Raw genomic sequence first — 25816 nt, 5'->3', positions numbered from 1 at the left:
GAAGATTTTGTGCCTGATTTGCATCATTTCTCCTATGCTACCTTATGTTTACGGTATGAGGCTGAATTCTGTTTGTGTGTGCAAGCGGTCCCGGCTCTACCCATAGAGACAAAGAGAATGGATGACTGACAAGAGGCTTCACTCTGTTTCTTTCTTTCCGCTAAATTATATATATATTTTTAAATTTCATTCATTTATTTCAAACACAACAAACCAAAAATACAGAATTCCAACAAAATAGCATCTCCAATACAATATTGTCATTTGAAAAAAAAAACAATACTGATATTGTGAGAAAAAAAATCGTGGTATGTTTTCGAAAAGTAGCAGGAAGAAGCAAAAGATTATAATGTTGTTGTTATACAACTTGTTATTACATATGTTGGCCAGAGGGGGAGCACCTCAAATTTTTACACACACTTGTTATTTCATATGTTGACCAGAGGGTGAGCACTTTTAAAACTGACACGCAGTCAATTTGGAAAATCCCTCCTTTTTGGGACCCCCCCTAATTTTGATAGATTTCACCAATAGGGGTGCAAATGAGACATTCTCTATTAGAGCCAATGGTTTTCCATATTGGAACCATGATTTCGGTCCTAACTGGTTCACAGATCCTAATATGGTAGGTACTTTCCCCTGTTGATGTCTCAAGAAGGGTAGAAATACAAGAACACACACACACACACACACACACACACACACACACACACACACACACACACACACACACACACACACACACACACACACACACACACACACACACACACACACACAGTATTCTTGGGAAACAAATAGGCATCATGCTGGTACCATTACAATTATATTCAAAGCAGCGTCTATACAGTATATGTCTATAGCGGAGACTCTCCTGAAAATCCGGTAGTGAGTTCCCCGCTTTCCAGGCCCCCGGCCCCAACTCCTCCCCCGCTCCATATATCAATCAAGCTTTATTACAGACTCCAACGTCCAAGTAGACATAAAACTATTAAAATACAGTATAAAAGGCATTATCACATACTATTAAAAACAGTGCTAGTGCATATTCAGTAAAAGGCATCTAATAAATAAATAAAAGCAGCAATAAAAAAAAATAAAAATTTATACTTAAAAAATGCATCTACACATTCTATAAAAGGCAGCGATACCAGTGTTTCCATATATACGATTGGTACCTAACAAAACTACACCTAGAATTGGTTATCTGAATAATAAGATCATTCATGGACCCCTGCAGTCTACATATACATTAGTTTTCTCAGGGTGGTGTGGAAGGTGTTTCTCCCTAAATCACAAAATCACAAAAACTATGAAAGTTGAAGGTGAAAAAAACCAAAAGTAAATATTAAAAACAGAAAGTTGAATATTAAAACATGTAACATTTTAAAAAACAATACCTGAAAAAAAAATCTGAAGACTGACATTGAAAAACATAAACTGTAAATCCCGGACTTTTTTCCCCCTAGATTTTGAACCTTGCGGCTTATAAAACAGAGCGCTAATTTTTGCATTTTTTCCCGCTAATGCCCATAATGTTTTGTGTTCAATATAGTTTGCATTAAACTCAAGCAGAGGACTGAAATGGAGTGCTTTGTTTGTGCTATGGCGCCATCTTTTGGACGAGTTGGCTCACTGCAGGTATGGCTGGTTGAAAATGTACTTCCTGTTTAAACGCCTTAAACCGGAAATAAGTGTCCATATCGTTTTTGCTCAAAATTATTCTTTTATTTGTCACTCCCAGCAACATTTGTAAGTTTCACAGTTTGACTAAAACAATTCTTACTTACTAAACCGTCCCATGTGTGACGTCTGTAGGACTGTTTTCATGCATATGTGTACATGCTGTTGTAATGTAATGAAGCTAGTAATTTGATGTTAGCGTTAGCTAGTATGCTAACACTTTTATGAGTGCCTGTGTTAGTATGATTAACTTTAATAGCATTCGTTTTGTATTGTTTCAGTAATTTCACTAAAACATCACCGTGGAGTTATTGAGTCTGTTTAGCTGATTGAAGAGTTACCTTCCGCAGCTGGTGGGTCCATGAGGATGACTTCTGTTTTGTTTTTTTATCATCTTTTTTTTCAGGCACCCATTGGAAACAATTAAGGTATGTAAATAAGCATTTAAAAAATATTTCTGTCCAAATAACTCCTTTCACAATGTATAATTTGGTGCGGCTAATATATAGAAACATATTTTTTTCTTCTAAAATTTAGTGGGTGTGGCTTATATCCCGGTGCGTTCTATAGTCCGGAAAATACGGCAATACAAAAAATGTTGTATTTTATTTCTCAATTCAGCACTCTACAATATCAGTACTTGTTGCAGTGTCAGTACAACTTTTATTTGTTTTTACAATGCCAAGTGTTATGTTTGGTGTGGGTGTTGTTGGTCTGGACCACAGGATGCAGAGACGGCAGGAGAAGTGCAAGTTAAATTAATTTATTAACCAAAAATAGTGCGGCAGGGAAATGCGCAGAACAGGCTGAACAGTCACAAGAAGCATAGGGAAAGCGATGCAAGAAGTGTTTAAAAAATGATCAAGCCCTGTCCAGAGAAATGGAAAAAAATAAGAGGGCTGGTGAGAGCCTGTGACGCCAAGTTTATTTTTTGATGCCAAAATCTATATTGGCAGTTTTCTGGCTTCATAATTATTATGATCAAATTCATGCTAAATATATGTAATAAGATACTTGTTTATTGTATTATGTTTTGTGGATTTTTATAACATCACTATCAGTTTTATTTGTTGTAACAATTGCATAGCAGGCGGTTTGAAGGTGGCAGGTATATTGCCCAGGTTCCTCACCTCTGGTCTAGCAATATCTTTCTGTCACCAACTTCCATGTGACCTCTTTCTCCTATTTCCTCAATGATGCAGTTTGATAATAATGATGTGGGTCACGCTGCATCGTGAGATTACACGCCCTCCTTTCATGGCCGTGATAAATCGCTCTTGTCCCTGCCCACCTTTGAACTGTCCGCACAACCCAGGGATCAAATTTGTCAGCCGTGATGGAGAATTGGACTTGAAATCAGCGCTAATAGAGACGTGAGGGAATTCCCAGAGCAGAATGGAGTGCCGAAGATAAAACGTGAGGACATGAATCTCTTGCTTTTATCATGCAGATATGCTGCTGCAAGAGCATTGTTGGAGCACGATCAAGGAACGGTCTCCCCATTAAGCCGCTCGCGGGAAATAAACACAACAGTAAAACTCTGGAAAAATACTCCTGCCGTTGTTCTTATCAGCTCCAACATCGCTTTTAATCCTGATTTTCTTCACTTCAACATTTACACATCCACTTTTTCCCCTTTTTCTTGCCTCCCAGCGTGTGCATCCTGACTAAAATATTTGCATGATTCCCAAAGCAAGGAGGAAATGATAAAAGCATGGCGAGCCCAGACAGTCGTAACTTTAGTGAGTGCTACCCAGTGCCGGCGGTTCCAAGAGGGAACGGAGGGAAGGGGTCAAAAGGTGATTTAGGCTGATCCTATCTCACCTTTTTTCACACTGCCGAGTCCTAATGGTGCCAGAAACATACAGAACATTCCAACTTTATTGTTTGGTTTGCAGATGGTTAGAGTTTACTTGACGTTAAACCTCACTTGTCAGTACACTGTTTATGTTTATTTGGAACATAAAAAACAGATTATACAATAATACCACAGACATTTCGTGTCATGCAAAGGACAAAAAGACGGAAGGAACAGAGCTTTTTTAAATCTCATCCCTTCTCCAAATATATCTTTGTTCAATTCCTGTATTTAATCTGTAACATAAATATATACATATATAATACATAATGATAAATACGTTCACAAAAATGAAAAGTTATCAAGGAATTGTAATCCACTTAAACAATATGGTTGTATATACATGATTTATTATTAAGGTTCAAGCTTCTTCTTTGTACGCTGTAAACACTTTAAAGGGGAACTGCTCTTTTTGGGGAATTTTGCCTATCGTTCACAATCATGAAAGACATGACGATGATTGGATTTTTTTAATGCATTCTAAATATTAAATAAACGTTAAAAAAAAGTCCACTTAAAGCAGAGCCAACAGGAGCTCCACTATTCCGTTCATAAAATCCGATAAATAACCATTCAAAAAGCGCCAACAATACTCCCATTTACATTTTGTGACTTGAATATTAACCATGTATTAGTGATACTATTATTATAAGCGCTAATGCAGACAAACTATTTATAGCGGCGCCGTGATCACTTGTTTGCCAATGTTTACAGCATCGAGTGATCAGCTGCTTCTTCGTTTCCCTGCTAGCTGTAAGTCTTTTGAAGATCATAAATCACGCCTCCCACCTGAAAAGTAGATGGCAGAAGATATAATCCGACAAGTTGGGACACTTTGATAGCAATTTAGGATCTGAAACTGGCGAGAACGACACGAAAAGCGTTTGTTCCCCCGCCCCCACGCCTTTTTTTCACAAGGATTATGAGGCATTCTATATGAGCATCCTAACAGTCAGCATCCTAATGACATTAGACCTTATACAGTATGTGATGTTTTATTATGTTTGTTGTCTTTCATAAAGTCTGCAGTGACTAAAAATCAGTGATCAAGAGAAGAAGAAAAAAACCATGTGATGCATTTTTTTAAATTAATGCACCACGTATGCTTAAAATAATCAAAATATGTAAATATTAAATGTTATTATAAATGTGCCTGTTACAACATTACATATATACTTACATCATGTATATAAAACATTAATGGAGGTGTTTGGATGTTTTTAGGGGCTCCATAGGCGGAATTTAATGGCTCCCATAGGCTCAATTGTAAGCGGACTTTTGATCAAATGTATTTAATATTTAGAATGCATTAAAGAAAATCCATCCCTTGTCATGTCTTTCATAATGATTGTGAATGATAGGAAACAATCCAAAAAGTGCAGTTCTCCTTTAAAGGAATGTTGCCTATCATTCACAATCCTTATGTAGGACAAGAACACATGTATTTTTTTAATGCATTATAAATCGTAAATGAACATTAGCAAAAGTCAGCTAACAATGGAGCTAGGAGGAGTCGCTCTATTCCGCCTATAAAGCGTTCTAAAAACACCCAAAAGCCTCCATCCAACGTTTTATATACATGCTGTATGTATAAATGTAATGTACGGTAATAACAGGCACATTCATAATAACATGTAATGATAACATATTTTGCTCATTTTAAGCATACAGCGGCACTTCAATTCCATAGACGCATCATAATGTTCGCTATTTCCTTCAACAACAAAATATATTTCTATTCATGCAGACTTCTGAAAGGACTACTAAGTCACTTTGGGACAATTGATGATCCAGAACCGTATATTTTTTAGCTCGAATATAAGGCATACTTGCCAACCCTCCCGATTTACCCGAGAGACTCCCGAATTTCAGTGCCCCTCCCGAAAATCTCCCGGGCAACCATTCTCCGAAATTCTATCGATTTCCACCCAGACAACAATATTGGGGACGTGCCTTAAAGGCACTGCCTTTGCGTGCCGGCCCAGTCACATAATATCTACGGCTTTTCACACACACAAGTGAATGCATAGCATACTTGGTCAACAGCTGAGGGTGGCCGTATAAACAACTTTAAGACTGTTACAAATATGCGCCACACTGTGAACCCACACCAAACAAGAATGACAAACACATTTCGGGAGAACATCCGAACCGTAACACAACATAAACACAACAGAACAAATATCCTGAACGCCTTGCAGCACTAACTCTTCCGGGACTTTACAATATACACCCCCCGCTACCCGAATATTCAATACATAAAGGGTTTGAATATTCATGTATTATTTTAACTGACCTTTTTTGGAACACGATTAATATTTATTCATCATTTTATAAAAATATTTCCACACAATAACTCAGATATGGTAACAACAACAAACAACAGAGAATATGGAAAGAGTTTTGGCCAAGAACATATTTAGATTTACTCATAATTGAAACATTATTAACAATTATTATTATTATTATATTTTACTTCATGTTGTATGTATGTTGTTCCAGCTCATTTTATTATATAGTGTAATACTCTTACCAAAGAACATTATTTTAGTCATACTTAAGTTATTCTTTAAGTCATTTATTTCTCCTGTTATATTATTTATCAACTTCTACGTGTTGTCTCCTTAACAAAATGCAGTAGTATAATCTGCAAATACTACTAACTTTAAGTCATTTATACTGTATCAAGGTTTGAACAAATTTGGTCCTATTATTGACCCCTGAGTTACACCGCTGTATAGAGAAGAAGAAAATAAAAATGACGTATTTACAAACATTTGTATCAAGACTCACCGTCATCCCGACTGAAGTTAAAAATCTCCCAGTTTATGAAATTTTGGTGTGGATATAAAATACTACTTGTGGTCTCGCAAACATCTCTTTATTGGAACGAACAGATTACACTTCTTACTTACTGCAACAAAACATTTCGACATGCAGCCATGTCTTCACCTCCACCCACACACAACTCCATTGTCCTTGGCTTCCTCGCTTGCTCATCCAATCACTAGTCATGACTCAACCTGTATACGTTCACAGCCTCACAGACAGTCGGAAATGATAGAAATCTAACACCACCCATGGCTGTCCGGTTTTCCCCAAGAAACTACTGTATTTTGCCTTTCTCCCATTTGTATAGTTACCTGTAAATGTATGTATTTATACTTCAAAGGTAGATATGAAAAGGGATGTGTACCGAATGTTATACTTTTGTAAGTACTGACAGAAGTCCGTATGTATTACCGGGTATGAAGTCATGTAAAATCAAACGGTGTCATATGTCTTTACCTTTGTTGCACATGATGGAACATGGATCCACACGGAACAATTTCCCTTGTGGATCGATAAAGTTTGTCTAAGTCTAAGTCTTTGATGTCATGTCCGGTTGCAGACTTGGCACCAGCTCAAGCACTTAAAAAAACAGTCAAGCACTCAGATGAACTGTCTCTAGGTAATGCTACAATTTTTCATGCCAACAAAGCAAAAATAAGGCCCTCAAAAGTACAGTAAAGATCCACTTTTCTAAATGCGCTAGCTCGATGCCAATTTACATAGGATTTGCCATAGATTAGCATTTTTAGCATTGACTAATTTACATGGCGATTTCATACCCCCAAATTTGGTAATCAAAACTAAAACTCAGATGCACGTTACCATCAAACAGCTGGTGTGTAATAAATACTATAATTACAGTATAAACAATTGTAGGGTTTAACAAAACAAATATTGGCTCATTCAGCTTAATGGCAAAGACTACTAAGGCAACACACCATAGTCTATACACTACTGCCATCTAACATCTTGGAATTGCAAGTGCATGTGTATTCTACTATATCAGGGGTCCCCAAACTACGGCCCGCGGGACGGATCCGGCCCCGCAGCATCCAAAATCCGGCCCATGGGAAGTCCCAAGAATTTTTTAAATTTTTTAAATTTAAATTTTTTTTTTTATCTTTCCTGTCTAATCCATTTTCTACCGCTTGTTACTCTGTGTCTCCTAGCCGCTCAGGCAAATCATATTGTCTAAAAATTAATTTTCCCATCGATAACGTAACAATGTTAAATGTTGATGAACATCAATGTTAATTGATGTTAAATGACAATACGGATTAACTCGCTGGAATATAAAGACAATGCATATATGTATATATGTATATATGTATATATATATATATATGTATATATATATATATATATATATATATATATATATATATATATATATATATATATATATATATATATACATATTATATATATATATATATATACAGCCCGGCCCCCGGCCAAATTTTTTTAACCAAATTCGGCCCCCGAGTCAAAAAGTTTGGGGACCCCTGTACTATATAATGCTTGCGAATGAGACACAAAAGTGTAAGAAAACCAAATAACAACTGGACAGCACAACTCAGTGACAAATATAAACAATTAACATGTATTAACACATTAGAACAGACAGAAAAGTACTAAATGTGGTACTGTTGAGTACTGATGTTCATTGTCAGGTACTAGGAATTGGTACTGTATCAATTCAAATGTGAAAAGTACCGACAAAATAGAATGGCCAAAAAACAGTGTGGCCTACAAATGCTCCCCGAGTCAACCTTTGGACACCCCTGACCTATAGTATACAACTGGTGCTCTGCTCGTGCTAATAATAAATGAGATATAAATCAAAAATCACAAAAAGTACTTCAGTGGCTGACAAACAGAAGGACAAGAGGGATGGACACATGACCTTTCACCCCACCTGACCCCTATAGCCACCCCCTCCTTCCTTCTGGTCTGACACCAACATCACAAAGAAACACACACGCGTGGTGAAGGGGGGGTGGGTTAAGTACCCAAATCTTTCTCGGACCCCCTTCTTCTTTCTTGTGTCCGTCACATCAAAGCTTCCCGGGGGTTGAGAGGGAGCTGACCCATGGGAGAGGTGCAGGAGGACCCCGCTGTTTGCCTTGGCGGCCGTGTGGAAAGAGACAAACAGGCAGCACTGAGGACAGGCCTTCTGATGCCCTAAATCCACGAAGGTTTCTCAAGGCCATGCGTGACAGAGCGGCTTGTTTGTTCTCCGATCACACACACTTAGAAGGACTATAAGCACACACAAACGCTATAGTCTCCATCACAACACACACACTTTTTTCATCGTCATCTCTCTCCCACTGTTTGGACCACTGACACTGATTTATTTGTGTTGCTACGCAAGTTTTATTTTTCTTTCAAAACATATTTTGAATGCATTGCAGACTTAACTACATACTAGTCTCAGCAAATTATAATTGATAATATTCACTATATTCTTTCATTATAGGATATAATTTGGCCAACTTACTTCCTCCATGTCTTTTAATGGCTATGTTGGGCAGCACAGCACTCGACCTTAGGAAAACGTGAAGTACCGTATTGAGTTTTGGGGCACAAATTAGGATTCTGCCTATCAACAATGGCTCATGCAAACATGTGAAATGTGTTCATGTTTTAAATATAATGCAGAATACTTAATTGTAAACTCAAGTGCTTGTCCAAAAATTAAATTTTGTATACAGTATCATTCAGAATTTGTGTTCCTGCTGACTCTTCTTGTCCTTGCTTGACTAAACTAGGGCACACATGACTGATCCCCACATATTCTACCTAGCAACAAGTGAATGTTTTATGAATAGAATACAGTACATTCGCCAGACAGTAGGACAGTTAACTGTTTTTTTTTAGTCACACACGTTTTTCTTATCTGTATTCTCCCATCCAGCCTCAGAATCCGCTCGGTCCACCTACGCGAGGTCCAAGTGCTTCAGTCTAGAATGGAAGTGGCCTCATTACTAATTTTTCTTCACTGTTACAAATATGGAACATGGAGTTTTTACTAACACTTGTAAATGTCATTCTAATCCATGTAAAAATGACACTTTAAATGTCATTTTAAATTGTATTTTAATTTAAAAATATTTCAATTTAAAATTATATTTTTTTATTTTAATTTATATAAACACCTTATGTTAAATGTTCAGTCATTTTAAACTTCTAATTCATCCGAGCATATTTTATACTCAAACCGCTTCTATTCTCCTCTATTTTGAACTTTAAAAAAGTATGTGCATATATATATATATATATATATATATATATATATATATATATATATATATATATATATATATATATATATATATATATATATATATATATATATGCCTCCATTTCTTTGTGGTGTACAGCCCTTTGTTTTTCAACTGTGCTTGTCTTAAAAGGGCTATATAAATAAAGTTGGTATGGTATGGTATATATAAGGGCTGTCAATGTTAACGCTTGTGATTAATAAAAAAAATATCGAATGAATAATGAGTGAAGAACATCCGGGTTCACGCTTAACCTGGAAGACGTACGCATTGTTACATGGTCTGTGATTGCAATGAGAGATGTCCGATTTCGCTTCAAAACAGAACTTTAGATAAAATTAAGGTAACTTGTTGGTATTACAGCAACAAACGATTTTGTCATTGGTGCACATCAAGTTTAAAACACCATCTTAAAGCTACGGTAAGTAAAATAATATTATTTAATATAAACAAAAGGCGCGCTTACATGAGGAGGAGAAAATAACAGAAAACTCACTCACAAAAGGAAATGAGAAAAACAAAAGAAGGCGAGTGCAGAAGCCAATGGACAAGACATGGAGCTTCTTTTTCCCCATGTACAACACGTGTATGCGAAGCAATGATACGACCTTGTTTAGAATAGGAGACTGATTGGCAACTGGGACTCACCTGTACTGGGTTGCCAATCAAACAGCAGGTGTGGAAGCCTGTGCACGAGGAATGTACACTACAAAATTAGGGCACAGGGCAGGAACTAAAATACCACACACAGAGAAAAAGCAAACACAAGTCCAAAACAGTTACAAGGATGTAACAGACCGTATGGAATATGGACACTGGTGATCACCACCAGCCATCTAATTTTACTTGACTTTCACCATAACACAACATCCCAGATAATATAGCGAGGCCAGTAGCTCACTGTGTTTTGTTGTTGGCTCAAAGAGGGAGGAAACAACGCGCAGGACACAAAGAAAAAAAGCCAGGTCTGAAATATCTTGTATGATACGCTGGCTAAGTCTTTCTCTCTCCATTGCTAAATCCTGGACATCTGCATGTGTATATTGACAATAAATATATTTTTTTAAATTCTATATCATGTTAATACTTTCACAGCACTGCTGTTTTGAACACTTGTAAACTATAGAGGTTCAAGCCGACTAGTCAGTAAACCACACTACGAGCTACTTTGCTAAAGTAAAAATTGATTATAATAAATAGTAAAATAAAATAATTCTTTATTTTACAGGACAGGGTGCTATTGTATTACATTAGAAGACTAAGCAAGCTACATAACGAATCAAGCTAACATTGCAAACGCACCATTAACACATTTCTAACCTACTGTTATTACTCACTGTTTCATTGTCTCCTCCATTGATATAAGTAATAGTCACCGACTGCGCCATTAAAATTGTGGGAAAATCCAATGTTTTTGTCAAGGTCTGGGGTTGAACCAGGACTATTCTTGGTCCATACTCGAAGCAACTTCTGCACAGTTATAGGCACATTGCCAAGAATCAGAAAAGTTAAAAGTAAGCCACTTTTAAAACTATTCTATTCCAGTCTATTTTATTCTGAAAAGGTTGTATCAACCCAGGCCATGCTTGTCATGTATACATGCGTCGTCATTGTGATGTAAGTTATGTTCACTTAGGCACATGGGAGAATAGGGCCCTAAGTGATCAGTCATTTACGTATTAAAATACTATTTATTATCACAAAATATAAGAACCAATAGCAATGTCTAAATAGACAACATTTATTTAATCTGATCATAATTCGAATTAGAAAGTTCCTGCTTACATGGACCCTGGAAAATGTAATCCGAAAATGATGTGAATTTTCATGCGTCTGGAATACTTTACTTTGACATGCCCACTATATATCGTAATAGGAAAGGTGTGTTATTGTTTCTGCTATGCCGCCATCTTTTGGACGAGTCTGCTCACTGCAGGTGCTGAAGAAGCACTGACTTCCGCTGTAAACAAACATGGCTTTGTGCATTTCCTCTTGTCTGGTGTTGTCACTGTATTTATTTAAAAATGTTTTCTTCTGTTCACTACTTTTGTTTGACCTCTCTTTTTAAAATGGAGCTGTCTTGTAACACGTCTTCATGTTACACGTCTTCATGTTACAACAGTCTGTGTATGTGCTTGAGGCTAGCAGTTAGCACTTGGAGTAGCTGTAAGGTCGTGAATAAAACAACTCGTTGAGACGACAACTGGATCCCTTCTTTTGTTGTTACATCGACACATGACACCCAAGAATATACTTTTATTTTTGCAAGTCTCGGTTTTAGAGCAACAAACTCAACAGTATATATAACGCTACTTGTGTACATGTTGAATGAGGGGAAACGGCAGCAATCGCTTCATTGCGAGACTAATAATAACTAATAATAATAACTGAGATTTATATAGCGCTTTTCTAAGTACCCAAAGTCGCTTTACATGTAGAACCCATCATTCATTCACACTAGGTGGTGGTAAGCTACTTTCATAGCCACAGCTGCCCTGGGGTAGACTGACGGAAGCGTGGCTGCAATTTGCGCCAACGGCCCCTCCGACCACCACCTATCATTCATCATTCAATTCACCGGTGTGAGTGGCACCGGGGGCAAAGGATGAAGTGTCCCGCCCAAGGACACAACGGCAGCGATTTTTTGGATGGTAAGAGGCGGGGAGCGAACCTGCAACCCTCAGGTTTCTGGCACGGTTGCTCTACCCACTACGCCATTCCGCCCCAATATAATACTATAATATAATACATTTCGTCTCCCTCCACCAAAGTATAGCTGACGTCAAAAACATGTGCAGTGAGGAATTTCGTGTTTTCCCCCATTCCAATGCGAATAACTATCGGCATAAACCACCCATCTCGATCGGAATGAAATTTTCATGCGAACATGTGTGATCGGGTCAGAAAATTCAGAATGGCTGGTTTACATGAAGCATTTTTATTCCGGTTAGGCTTTTAATCCAATTAATTGTGTCCATGGGCACATAGCTACTGTGCTGCACTTGACTCATTTACATGCATATCTCAACATAGTACCCTCAATAGATGTCTGTTTGGAATACATCATGCATTTGATTCTTCTTCTTGAGTTTGTGCAGGTAATTAATTCAAGCAAGCGCTGATATGGACGTTACTATAGTGCAGACCTGGGCATTCTGCGACCCGCGGGCCTTTGTGCGTCCCTGTCCGGCCCGCGTGAGGCCAATCATAAATTACAAAATAAATTCAAAAAGCATCTATGTCGGGTGTGCTATACAACGGTGCTGCTTTTTTTTTGAGAAGCGTTATTTGTATTACTTCCGTGTGGACGTATGCGCGTGTGTGATTGTGAGTGAATGTGAACAGCGGCAATCACAAATTACAAAATACATTTTAAAAAACATCTATATTGTGCGTGCAATACAACTGTGCTGCTTTTATTTTGAATTTTTTTATTTATGAGCATATGTTCGGGTGTAACCTGTGAGTGAAGGTGCACAGTGACAAGTGATGTCCAGTTACCACCGAGATGTCAGCTCACGCTAAAAAAAGAAAAGTTGATTACGAATGCCGTCTTTTCAACAAGACATGGACTGCCAAGTATTTCTTTACATAAATTAAAGGTAAAGCCGTGTGCATAATGTGTGGTACACAGGTTGCTGTGTTTAATGAATATAATTTGAATCGCCACTACACGACGAAGCATGAGGAAAAATACCGGAAGCTGTCTGATGAAGAGCGCGCAAGGGAGGCTGATGCGTTGATGGTAAAACTGCAAACCCAACAAGGTATTTTTGCCAAATTTCACACCCCCAGAGATGCAGCCGGCAGGACAAGTTTTGTAATTTCTCACAAAATCGCCATAAAAAGAAAGGCGTTTTCTGACGGAGAGTTTATTAAGGAGTGCTTATTGGACTCTGTTCCGCTGATATGACCGGAGACTTTGGCTGTTTTTTGCTGGCTTTGGATGAGAGCTGCGATGTACATAACACCGCCCAGCTGCTCATCTTCTTACGTGAGATAACTGCAAACTTTCAAATCACGGAGGAGCTGGCAGCCATGCAGTCAATTAAAGAGACAACCACAGGTAATGACTTGTTCACATAGGTAAATTGCGTGTTTGAACATGTTAGGACTGAAATGGGACAAGCTGGCAGGTGTGACAACAGATGGTTGTCCAAATCTGACGGGGAAAAATGTTAGATAATGCAAGATAAAGTGACAGAAATTAACCTTGTGCAGAAATTGACATTTTTGCATTGTATTATACATCAGGAAGTGTTGTGTAAGACAGTGTTAAAAATAAAACCATCAAAAGCAATCTGCTTTTGTATAAAGTTAAATTAAGTTAAATGAAATTATTATTATTATTTATCTTACGGTATATCAAAAATAACATTGAGCAAAATTTAATTGAAATATTGTCGATGTGGCCCTCCAGCAGTGCTCGGGTTGCTCATGCGGCCCCCGGTAAAAATTAATTGCCCACCCCTGCTATAGTGGGTCTGGTCATAAAGTCATGCATTTAATCCACTTTATTAGATTTCATCCTAATCCACTTTATTAGATTTCATTACTGCTCATATGCACACTAATTACAAATAGGGAAGAATATTGAGCAATCACAAACTAAACTTCACAGGTGGAATGTCTATAAAATATGTTTGCAGCTTTACAGACCTGATGCTTGTTTAAGCTACTTTTTTATGAAGTGTCTTCATCTCTGGAGTGCAACAAAACCATGTCAGCAGCATTCATTGACTCCAGCTTATCTCCTCTTCCTGCTGTTTGCTTTACAAGGTGACAAAGCTGGCCGCTGTGTTCAAGTGCAGCTGGCATCCCACTAAATGGGGACTCCCACATGTTCTTTCATGTTATCTCCAGCGAGGGCATTTTAAGCTACATGCTTTTTCCACTAGTTGAATTACCTGCCTCAGCTGTGACAGTGGACGCTAATCGTTGGCTCTCACGATGTGTAAAGAAAAAGCCTGATAGGTCTTAATTTAGTCAGAGGATGAGATTCTGAGCCAAAAATACATTTTAATGACATTTTACTTGTAACTCCCTCAAAATACATGCATTTCTCTCTGAAGTGTTTTTAGCATACAATGAGTAAAATACTTGAAATACAGCAATGTGGCATTTATGCTAACAGCATGTTACCACTAAGCACATAACAGTGATTCAACATGAATGCAAAATCCTGTAGACTGATGGGAGTAACAGGACTGAGTGAAAACCCAGGAGCATGACTTAAGTTGTTCTTTATAGTGTAGTTGAGATAAGGAGTACTGTATTTTCCGGAGTTTAAGGAGCACTTAAAATCATTTTTTTCCACTCTAAACTCGACAGCGCGCCTTATAACCTGGTGCGCCTAATGTTAGGAATAAGTTTGGTTGAGCTTACCCACCTCGAAGCTATTTTATTTGGTACATGGTGTAATGATGAGTGTGACCAGTAGATGGCAGTCAAACATAAGAGATAAGTGTAGGTTGCACTATGATGGGTCTCAAGTAAACAACACCAACATTTTAAATGTTCCATTGAAAACATTACACACGGCGCTCAAAAATCTATCAAAATCTTTTAGTATGACTTTGGTATGGTATGAAGCCGCACCGCTTTAAGTATTATTATGGTGTGTGTATAAGGTAAGACATATCTGGCGTTTTGTTTCGCAATATTATGCAAAAGCAACTTTTCTTACCTTCTGGTACTTGCTGATCAGTATTTGGGATCTACATAAATCCTGAAATATTGAGCGCGTCCGCGCAGACGTCAGAGTCGATAAGCTTCTTCTTTTTCTTTATCTTTTTGTTATGTGACATTCATCCTCCACTGTTGCCATTTTCTAATATAAAGTAGTGTGTAAAATATGTCTGTCATACGATTTTGTCTGCAGTTGACTCATAATTAATCGCGATTAATCACAGATAGAAGTCTTTTATCTTTAGTAAGTGTACCTTAAATATATTTTAAAGTTTCGAGCTGGACAGTTATTAATAATATTAATAGTATATATTTTGTATGTTATGATTCGTTGCCCGATCATAGTTTATTTACGTTTTTGATTCTGTCTTGTGTCTCCTTGGTTGCTATGGTTATTCATTGTGTTCACCTGCTTCTGATTAGTGTTCGGGACGTTCACCTGTTCCTGGGCACTAATCAGAGAGCTATTTATTCCATCCTGTCGCCTCCCTCGGTCTGGTGCTTTTGTTTGCTTCTATGCAACGACTTACAATGTCTACACGTTCTATTCCTGAGCTAAGCTTCACCCTGTTCATGTGCTTAGTTTTCCTGTTGGCTACTCCGTTAGCTTCCAGTGCTATAGGCACGCTTGTTTTGTTTATTTTGTATTTTGTATGTTTCACGAAGAATAAATCATTCTTCTTACCTGCTAGCTTCTTCCTGTCGTTCCGCCGCTTCCTGGAAAGACGACCTCCGGCATCAACGTGCCAAGGTACCGTAACATTATATCTCAAAATAAAACATATTTATTTCTAGTATTACATATGTTGATTCATTATTTTAATAATAATATATATCAATGTTTAGTTTTTTAATGTAATTTTGAATTTGTATTCTATTATATGTTTGCTTTATGCAAATATTAGTTTTTTTAAACATGCTTTTTTAAGTTGCTTAACAGAAAACACACAAGCAAAAATACACACACACCATCTCTCACACATGCTTACTACTTCTGACATAGGCTCACCTTAATTTCTTTTTTACTATAAACTATTCAAACTGCACACAATAAGAATATAGTCAGATTAATTATCTATTATTATGCACTAAATGGATAACTAATATTTATCATTAATAATAATTATAAACATTAATTGTGTATATGTTTTATCTGAAAATAAAACATATAATTTTGCTATTTAGTATTTTTGTTTATTAATTTTAATACCAATGTAAATAAAAGTTTTTATTTTATTCTGCATTTTTATTTTGTTTTTGCTCCATGCAAATGTTTGTTTATTAAACGTTATGCTTTTTTAAACAGCTCAACAGAAAATGGACATAAACACACACACTATCTCTCACACATGCTTACCACTTGTGGCACAGGCTCACTTAAAAAACAAACCTGCTATAAATGACAATAAAAAAATGGTTTATGTGCTAAAACAATATGTAAAATGAAAAAAAAAAAGGCTTATACAATAGTGATGAAGGCGGGGCCTAATTAGTGACATCCACGTGTCCATCATCCCCACGCCTTCCCCGCCCACGGGCGTCCTCGCCTGACCACCAAACCCTCCCTTCCTCCTTGCCTTTTGAAGGCTGAGTAATTAACACGCCATCTGATCCACCATCCTTCCATAGAGCCTCTCCAGGGTAACACTCACATAAATCTATGAACACACACACACAAATGGACACACACTCGCACGCACAGGTGATCCATCAAACGGCGTTAACTGGGCCGGACGAGCTGTCAGTTGCGTCTTGGGCGTACGGCGGTGACCCCTGAGGTCAGCCTAAAGAGACCATCATCACAATCCTCACTCTGGTTGTTTGAAATGGGATGCATCATAAAAGTAGTCCTCATGACTGAAAGGCAGCCCAGCATTGGATTGGTTGATTTATGTCAGTAAATAACCTACTTTAAAAAAATAAACATCACTAACAGAGATATTTCATGTTCTAGGAAACAGAACATAATATTTGTACTAAATGAACAATGCATTGCAATGTGAGTCATTACAACTACACAAAAATGTACCTTATTAACGGCACACAACTCTAACTCTTAATTAACCATAATATTTAAATAATGTATTCATAATCCATCTAACATCATTGTGTATTGTTTATTTTTGAAATCCATCAAAATTATTATAATATAATTGTAAGATTTTTTTTCATTTATATTTATTTTATGTTTATTTAAACTTTTTAAACTGCACGCAATAGGAAAATAAACAAATTAATTATGTATTATTAATATTTATTGTATCTTTAATTAATCGTCACAATAATTTCATGCATTCTACAATAACTATAATATAATTGTATATTTAATGATAATTGTATTAATAGTGCAGTGTTTTTATCTGAAAGAAAAACATCTATCCATCCATTTTCTACCGCCTGTCCCTTTTGGGGTCGCGGGGGGTGCTGAAGCCTATCTCAGCTATTTACTTCTAATAGTTAATATTTTATTAATTTTAGTAATATAAATTCAATGTTATATTTTTTTATTTTCATTCTGATAATTTTTATACAGTTTATACCCCTTTTTGGGGCTTTTAAACTACACAAATTAAAAAGAAGAAAATGTATTATGACATTATTTTAAATGTATTTATATTTGTCTATCTGTGTTGGCCCTGCGATGAGGTGGCAACTTGTCCAGGGTGTACCCCACCTTCCGCCCAAATGCAGCTGAGATAGGCTCAAGCACCCTCCGTAACCCTGAAAGGGAACAGCGGTAGAAAATGGATGGATTTATTGAATTGATTTTATTTTGTTTATGAAATGTATTACAATTATTATAATAATATTTTAAACATGTATTTTTAAAGTATTAGAATGTTATTGATTTATTTTTATATATTTACTTTAAGTTTATTTTATTCAAATGTTTAAGCTGTGCAAAACAATGAAATAATTAAAATAATGATGTATTTTTAGAATGTAATGTTTATCTTTAATTAATAATTATTCCCAATAATTTCATGTATAGCCATGTTTACTGATAATGATTGATGATAATTAATATCCTTAACTGTGAATATATTGTATCTGTAATTAAGAAATGTCTAACTCTAATATTTAATTATTTGATTAATAAGTTTAATGATATACATTTTTTTTTCTTTTTTTTTTTATACAGTTTAGGGATTTTTTTAATTTGAATGTATTTGTATTGAATTTATTTTATTTTTAATGATTCTATACGTTACCTTAAATATAAATAAACATATTACATAATTCTATATATTTTTTAAAATAATACTGTACATAATCAGTTTTATTATTTTTTAAATAGTACCACGATGTGTTGTAATTACTGTAGTTGTGTATGACTGTTGTGTTTGTGTGAGACAACAAAGCTGCACCAGGTTTAACGATGTAACGTGAGACTAAACGTTAACTTTAACAAACGAGCAAAAATGGTGAATATTTCTTCGCCATCTATTTAGTGGCACCTGTGCCGACCAAATGCTTCAACATCTTCGATTTGTTTTAGGACATCACGTTCGACACGAAGAGCGTGAAATCGCTTTGATTTCCGATGTGGTCAAGAAAAGTTCAAGCCTCTTAAAAACAGCAAAAGAGAAAAGGGATAAGAAGAAAAAAATGTTGGGACTTAGTTGCTTGGACGAAGTCATCAAAGATGTTTGACATAATACTTTCTCTCTGAGGTCAAAGGTGGGACAAGCTGTCCAAAATAAGACTGATGCATGGACTGATTTATTCTCTTGACATTTATTTGGTCATGTCCACCATTCGATACTTTTATCTGATTTGCTTGCCTAAAGGTATTCTCCGGCACACAGGCATGTTCTCGTGTGTTAGCGAGCGTATTATGAGCATTGTTGATTATTTTCAAGGATTTCTATTTATTTCTATTGTAGAAGGTGGTAGTTATCATTGATAACTGGCGGTAGTAGTGATCAGATAATAAAAAAATTTTAGCCGACATTGTACACTGTGCTTGAGTGTGGGCAAGCGTATTGTAAGCTTTGTGGCTTATTTTGAAGTATTTTTATTCATTTATTTTTTTTTTATTTATAGTGTAGAAGGTGGTAGTTAACTAGCAGGTGGAGGGATTTTTTAAAATTATCTAACACAAGCAAAAAGTTTTGCGTGCATGAGCTTGGGTGTAAGCATGTGTATCATAAACCTTTTGGATATTACTGTATTTCTAGTCTTTAAATTATATTTATACTGTAAGGTGGTGATTATCATGTATAACTGGCAATATGTTCTTGTCGGCAGTGCACACTCACATGCTTGAGTGTGAGCTTTGTGGATTATTTTTGACTCTTTCTGTTTATTTCTATTGTAGAACACAGCCGTAATCATTACTAACTGGCTGGAGGAGTAATTTGAATAATTCTATACCACGTCCAGTGCATGGAATGTGCATGTGCTTATGTGTTATGAGTCCTGTGAGCTTTATAGTTTATTTCCAGTCTTTCAATAGTAATTTATATGTTCTCGTTGACATTGTTCAATCACGTGCTAGTGTGTGAGCGTGCATACTGTATACCAAATGTTATTGTTTTTTTCAAATCTTTTTTCCTATTATTATTATTATTATTATTATTATTATTATTATTGTAAAAGTTAATAGCGATCATTAATAACTATTATCTTGAATAACTGGCAAGAGGAGTGATTTAATTGTTTATATATTTTGTACAGTACATTGTGGGTGGATGTGTCAGCGTGTGCGCTTTGTGGTTTACTTTGACGCCTGGTTAATTCTGCAATGTAAGGTTTGGGGGGACCGCAGATGTGGGGAGCCCCCCCGTGGGCGACCAGTGCAATGGATGCCGAGTGGATACGGTGAATAATGTGAGATGCCGTCTGCTCCACTTTCCTAGTAAGTGTTTTTGCTGTGTTCCAGCATTTTGTTGTTGTTTTTTCAATAGTCTGTCCCTTTAGAGCACTTACCTGTTGCTGTCGCTTTTTGTTTTGTTTGTTTAATAAAAAAAACAAACTTTATACTGCACGCTGCCACCTCCTTCATCTGCAGTTTAAAATCACTTTCACAACGCATGGCTTGACAATTTGAGTCTTTTTGTTTATTGCTATTGTAAAAGGTGACAGTTGTCATTAATAACCGGCAAGAGGAGTGATTTCATTAGATATATACCATGTCAATTACATTGTGTGTGTTTATTTGTTTGCATGTTAGCTTGTGAGCTTTGTGGTTTACTTCGAGTCTCACTTATTTATGTAATGCAAGGTGGTGATTATTAACTGGCAGGGAAATAGATTTCATTGTGTACCAAGTACAGTACATTATGTACATGTGTTTGCGTGTCAGCTTGTGAGCTTTGTGGTATACTTTTACTCTTAGTTTACTCTGTAATGAAAGATGGTGGTGATTGTCATTGATAACTGGTAGGAATTCTGAAATAACTAACATTTCCTCTTCTATAAGCAAGTGCATTGTGAGTTTTGTCGATTATTTTGAGTCTTTCTGCTTGTTGATACTGTAAAAGATGTCAGTTGCCATTAATAACTGTCAAGAGGAGTGATTTCATTAATGATATACTATGTCTGGTACATTGTGTGTGTGTGTGTGTGTGTGTTTGCGTGTCAGCTTGTGAGCTTTGTGCTGTACTTCGACTCTTGATAATTTCTATAATGAAAGGTGATAATTGTCATTGGTAACTGGTAAGAGGAGTGATTAAATAACTCTTTGTTCTTGTCGAAATTGCACATGCATTTCCTTGTGTACGAGCAAGCGCATCGTGACTTTGGTGGGTTATTTCAAGTCGAACTTTGTGAATTATTTTGAGTCTTTCTGCTTGTTGCTGTTGTAAACACTGGCGGTTGTCATTAATAACTGGCAAGAGGAGTGATTTCATATATTCCAATATATACCGTGTCTAGTAGATTGTGTGTGCATGTGTTTCCGTGTCAATTTGTGAGCTTTGTAGTATACTTGGACTCTGTAATGTAATGGAAGGTGGTGATTGTCATTGATAACCTGATGGAGTGATGAAATAACTCTTTGTTCTTGTTAAAATTCCATGCGCATTTCTTCTTGTCAGAGCAAGCGTATCGTGGGATTTGTGGATTATTATAAATTAAATTTTGCGGATCATTTTGAGTGTTTTTGCTTATAGCTACTTTAAGAGGTGGCAGTTTGTGTGCATGTGTTTGCATGTTATCTTGTGAACTTTGTTGTTTATCTTGAGTCTTAGTTAAATCTGTGATGCAAGGTGGTGATTATCAATGATAACTGGTAGGAGACCTGATGAAATAACTCTCTGTTCTATTCGAATTTGCACGCGAGATGTGTGGATTATTTGGAGACTTTCTGCTTATTTTTATTTTAAAAGATGGCAGTTGTCATTTATACCCAGCAGGATAAGCAAGCATAAGAATTATGTCACCTGTCTACATGGTTTGGGCATGTTTTTGTGCTGGCACTTTGTGACCTTTGTGGATTATTCTGAGGCATACTTGTAGATTATTTTGTGTCATTCTGCTCCCTTCTGTTATAAAAGGCGACAGGCATCATTAAAAACCGGAGAGAGGAGCAATCGCATTAATTCTATAACATGCACTGTTTATTGCGCATACACGTGCTTGTGTGTGACTTAGTGTACCCTGGACTATTTCCATTCTTTGGGTTGTATTTCTATGATGGGTGTTATCACAAATAAGTGGCAAGAGGAGCAGCAGTGTGACGGTCACTTTTGACCCCCAAAGTTGGAGACTTGTGATGTGTCCGACAAGGCCACAGGCAAAGTGTCAGCGAGGAGAAAAGAAAGAGGTTCTAATCCAGAGTTGCAGGTGTTTGATGCAGACAAAGACTCCTGTGGCCTGCAGGAGAACAATGAAGTCAAAGCCTAATCCTTCTGCAGCGCTGACACTTTGGGCCTTGAAGCAACCTGACCACTCGTTTCTCTTCTGTAGGATGACACGCATGGGAAAAACCCACAGCCAGACGTTGCCTTCGCCCAGAGCGGAGACACCACCTCCTCATCCTCACTCCATTGTCATGTTAGAAGATGAAAAGCAAACTGCCGAGTACACAGGTATTTTTTTATATTCATGATTTTATCTATTTTAGCCCTTATGAATGAGGTTAGTCCTCGTTAAAAAAAACATTCACAAGCTGCCAAGCACTTGTCATTAGTTGTATTCAAAATTAATTTAGTAGTTTTACTTTTAGAAGGAAATGTGATCTTGCAGGAATCAAAAGCAGATCAACTTTAATCAGACTCACAAGAATAAAAACAGACTAGTTATTTATTGTCACTCTTCTAAGGAATCTAGCTGTATTTTTTTTGAGGTCGTAATCATTAAGTATCGTCATATTTCTTTGTGACATTAATCATTTTTTTGTATCATGTTTTTTCCCCAAAACGTGTTTCATCTGTAAAGAATCAACCCATATTTTTCTAGAAAACATTTTTTTGTAAAATAGTATTCTTACATGAAAATTGTCTTTTTTTAAAGATTAAAAAAAGCATCTCCTTGCAAGATTAAAGTTGTTTTTTTTGTAACCTTAAAAGAGTTAAGTTTTATTTTTTAATAGTATTTTTAAAAGAACACTATTTTTATAGGGAAAAATAATAATTTGCAAGAATTTAGTTTTTTAGAAAAACATTTTTTATTTTACACAGGACACTATATTTTTTCAAGAAAAAGTTACATTTTAAGATAAAATAGCCAAGTTTTAAAGAGAAAAAAACATGTTTAAAAAACATCGTTAAAGATTTTAATCTTGCAAGAATGAAGTCATTTTTTTCAAGATTTTTTTTTTTTAAGAATAAAAAAGTCTTTAGAAGACAAAAAGTCATATTTGGAGGAAAACATGTTGCAAAATTAAAGTATTTTATTGTTTTTAACACTTGAATAAATAAAGTCATTTTTTCAAGAAATTTTTTTTGTTTTTAGAATAAAATTATATTTTTTCAAGAAAAAAATAGTTTTTAAAGGTGAAAATATGTTATATCCTAACATAATGACATTATATAATATTAAAAAAATAGTTGCGTTTTAGAGAAAAAAACAGTCATAACCTTGCAAGGACAAAGTCATATTAAAAGAAATTCTTGAAAGAATGAAGCCATCAGAAAAACATGTTTGAATATATTTTTTATATATACAAAATCTTGTTTTTATTCTTAAAAAAACATGTTTTAGTCTTGAAAGAATGAAGTCATTTTTTAAAAGAAAAACATGTCTTTAAAAAACAAAATAATTTTTAGAGGTAAGTGGGTCATACTCTTGCAAGATATAAAGTCACATTTAAAAAAAAAAAAGAAAGTCCTGTTTTTTAAAGAAAAAGTAAGTATTTTTTTTTAGTTTTTTTTTAGAATAGATTGGTATTTTTAGAAGAAACGTCCTGTTTGAAGGAAAACAAATCATAATCTTCGTAGATTGTTTTTATCTTAAATGAAGAACATGATATTTTTTTAAGGAAAAATGCTTTTTAATAGAAAAAAGTAATTTTTGAAAAGAAAACAGTCATAACTTTGCAGGAATCATGTTTTCTTTCCTCCATATAAAAGATTTATGCTATTTTATGTTTTTAATAATAAATTCGCAAATATCCATCGCCACAAAAAATAGTGATGCCCACTACAAGTCACAATAATAGTGTACAATATGTACATCATCGTCATTACCACATGCCAAACAATAACGTTAAGTTTCAGCACTCATGCAAGTAATTCCTGTTTTTGAGAAGACGTTTAGAAGAGAATGTTTCAATATGAACAAACCAAGAATCTTGTAAACAAGTAAGTCATCTGACTTATAAGAGGAAGTGTTTGCATTAGAAAAAAGATGATTCCAATATCTTGGGACTCCTCATCAGGGCTATTGAGTGAGAGAACAAATATTCACAATCTCTTGAGCATCCATCCAGACTACATATTCACAGAAGCAGCTTTACTGAACCTTATGATTGCTTTAGACCCAACAACTCCTTTCTGTTCAAGGAATGTTGCAGCCTTACCAATAAAAGCAGCAACAAATTATGTTGAATTGTAATAGTTTTTATTGTATTTCTTTACATCATAAATGATATATATTGAAAAATATGAAAAAATAATCATCAAAAATATTGCTTAATTTTTGCTCTATTTTTTTTTTTTTTTTACTTATAGTGCATTAAATGAAGGGGGGATAACATGATAAAAAAAAGCAGGAACAGACATATAGCCACACTGCCATCTGCTGGACATTAGGACTCCTTATTCTTTAGTAAGTCAGGTCAAACATGACTTTCCTTCAGACAATTGTATTGTTTGGAAGAAAATCCAAATCAGTATCTGTAGTTTTTATGATTAGCTTCATTATTTTTGCTGCTATGAAAAATATTGGCATTTTGTTGGGGAAAAAGTGTAAATTCGAGCAATATTTTGACTTGTTTTTTAGAAAAAATACTACATTTTGTTAAACATTTATTCTTTCAAGATCAAAACATTTTTTTAAACATAAAATACTACTTAATTCTTGTCGGAATACTGTTTTTCTAAGTTTTGATAAATTCCAAGAAAAATAAAAGTGTCCGTTTGTATATTTATACAAACGCCATACCGTATACATGCCGTTCGGATATTCATACCAGTGGCTTGGATATGCCGTTTCAATATTCATACAAACGCCTTGTTCATGTCGTTTGTGTATTCATACAAAGACCAGTATGCCATTTGTGTATTCATACAAATGCCATACTGTATACATGCCGTTTGTGTAGTCACACAAACAGCATATACTGTACATGCCATTTGTACATTCACACAAACACTGTATACATGCTGTTTTTATATTCCTACAAATACCATACTATATACATGCGGTCTGTGTATCCATAAAAAACGCTATATACTGTAAATGTCATTTGTATATTAATACAAATACCAAATACATGCCGTTCATATATATTGTTATTTTAGTTTATGGTATATTGAGAAGATGGCCATCCCATTCTTCAGTCTCCTCATCAAAGACATCTACTTCCTGAATGAACACTGTGCTGGGGGATCTAAATTATACAAGCGACCATATATATGCCATTTGTATATTCATACAAATGGCATACATATACCGCTTTGGATTTTTTTTTTGCTCGTGGGTTGGAAGGTTCAGAACAAGTTTTCTTGTTTCACCTCCAAGAGGCCTTACAATGGTGGGGAAACAGAGTTGTGGTGCATGTCCTGTGAAGACTGGAACGTTTTTATTTGGCTTTGAATTAGGGCTGGGCAATATGGCCCTTTTTTAATATCTCTATTTTTAGGCCATATCGCGATACACGATATATATCTCGATATTTTGCCTTAGCCTTGAATTAACACTTGATACATATAATCACAACTGTATGATGATTATATGTGTCTACATTAAAACATTCTTGTTCATATTGCATTAATATATGCTCATTTTAAACTTTCAGGCAGAGAAGGAAATCACAACTAAGTCAATTTACCAAAACTGTATTTATTAAACAGTTATTAAG

The 25816-nt window shown here is 35.6% G+C and overlaps 1 long non-coding RNA gene across 2 annotated transcripts; it reads left to right on the top strand.

Moving 5' to 3' along the window:
• Window positions 1-1694: 1694 nt before the first annotated feature.
• LOC133609639 (uncharacterized) lies at window positions 1695-22627 on the top strand. Of its 2 annotated transcripts, XR_009815747.1 has the most exons (4): window positions 1695-1752; window positions 2090-2111; window positions 16041-16099; window positions 22261-22627. It is a non-coding gene; the product is annotated as an uncharacterized lncRNA (long non-coding RNA). The 2 variants fall into 2 exon arrangements; XR_009815746.1 differs by lacking the exon at window positions 16041-16099 and having other exon boundaries at window positions 1701-1752; window positions 1965-2111.
• The last annotated feature ends 3189 nt before the right edge of the window (window positions 22628-25816 follow it).

Source organism: Nerophis lumbriciformis, linkage group LG07, assembly GCF_033978685.3.
Source record: "Nerophis lumbriciformis linkage group LG07, RoL_Nlum_v2.1, whole genome shotgun sequence".
Lineage (NCBI taxonomy): Eukaryota > Metazoa > Chordata > Actinopteri > Syngnathiformes > Syngnathidae > Nerophis > Nerophis lumbriciformis.
The sequence above is the reverse complement of the archived record's forward strand: the minus strand, read 5'-3'. Positions and strand labels throughout refer to the sequence as shown.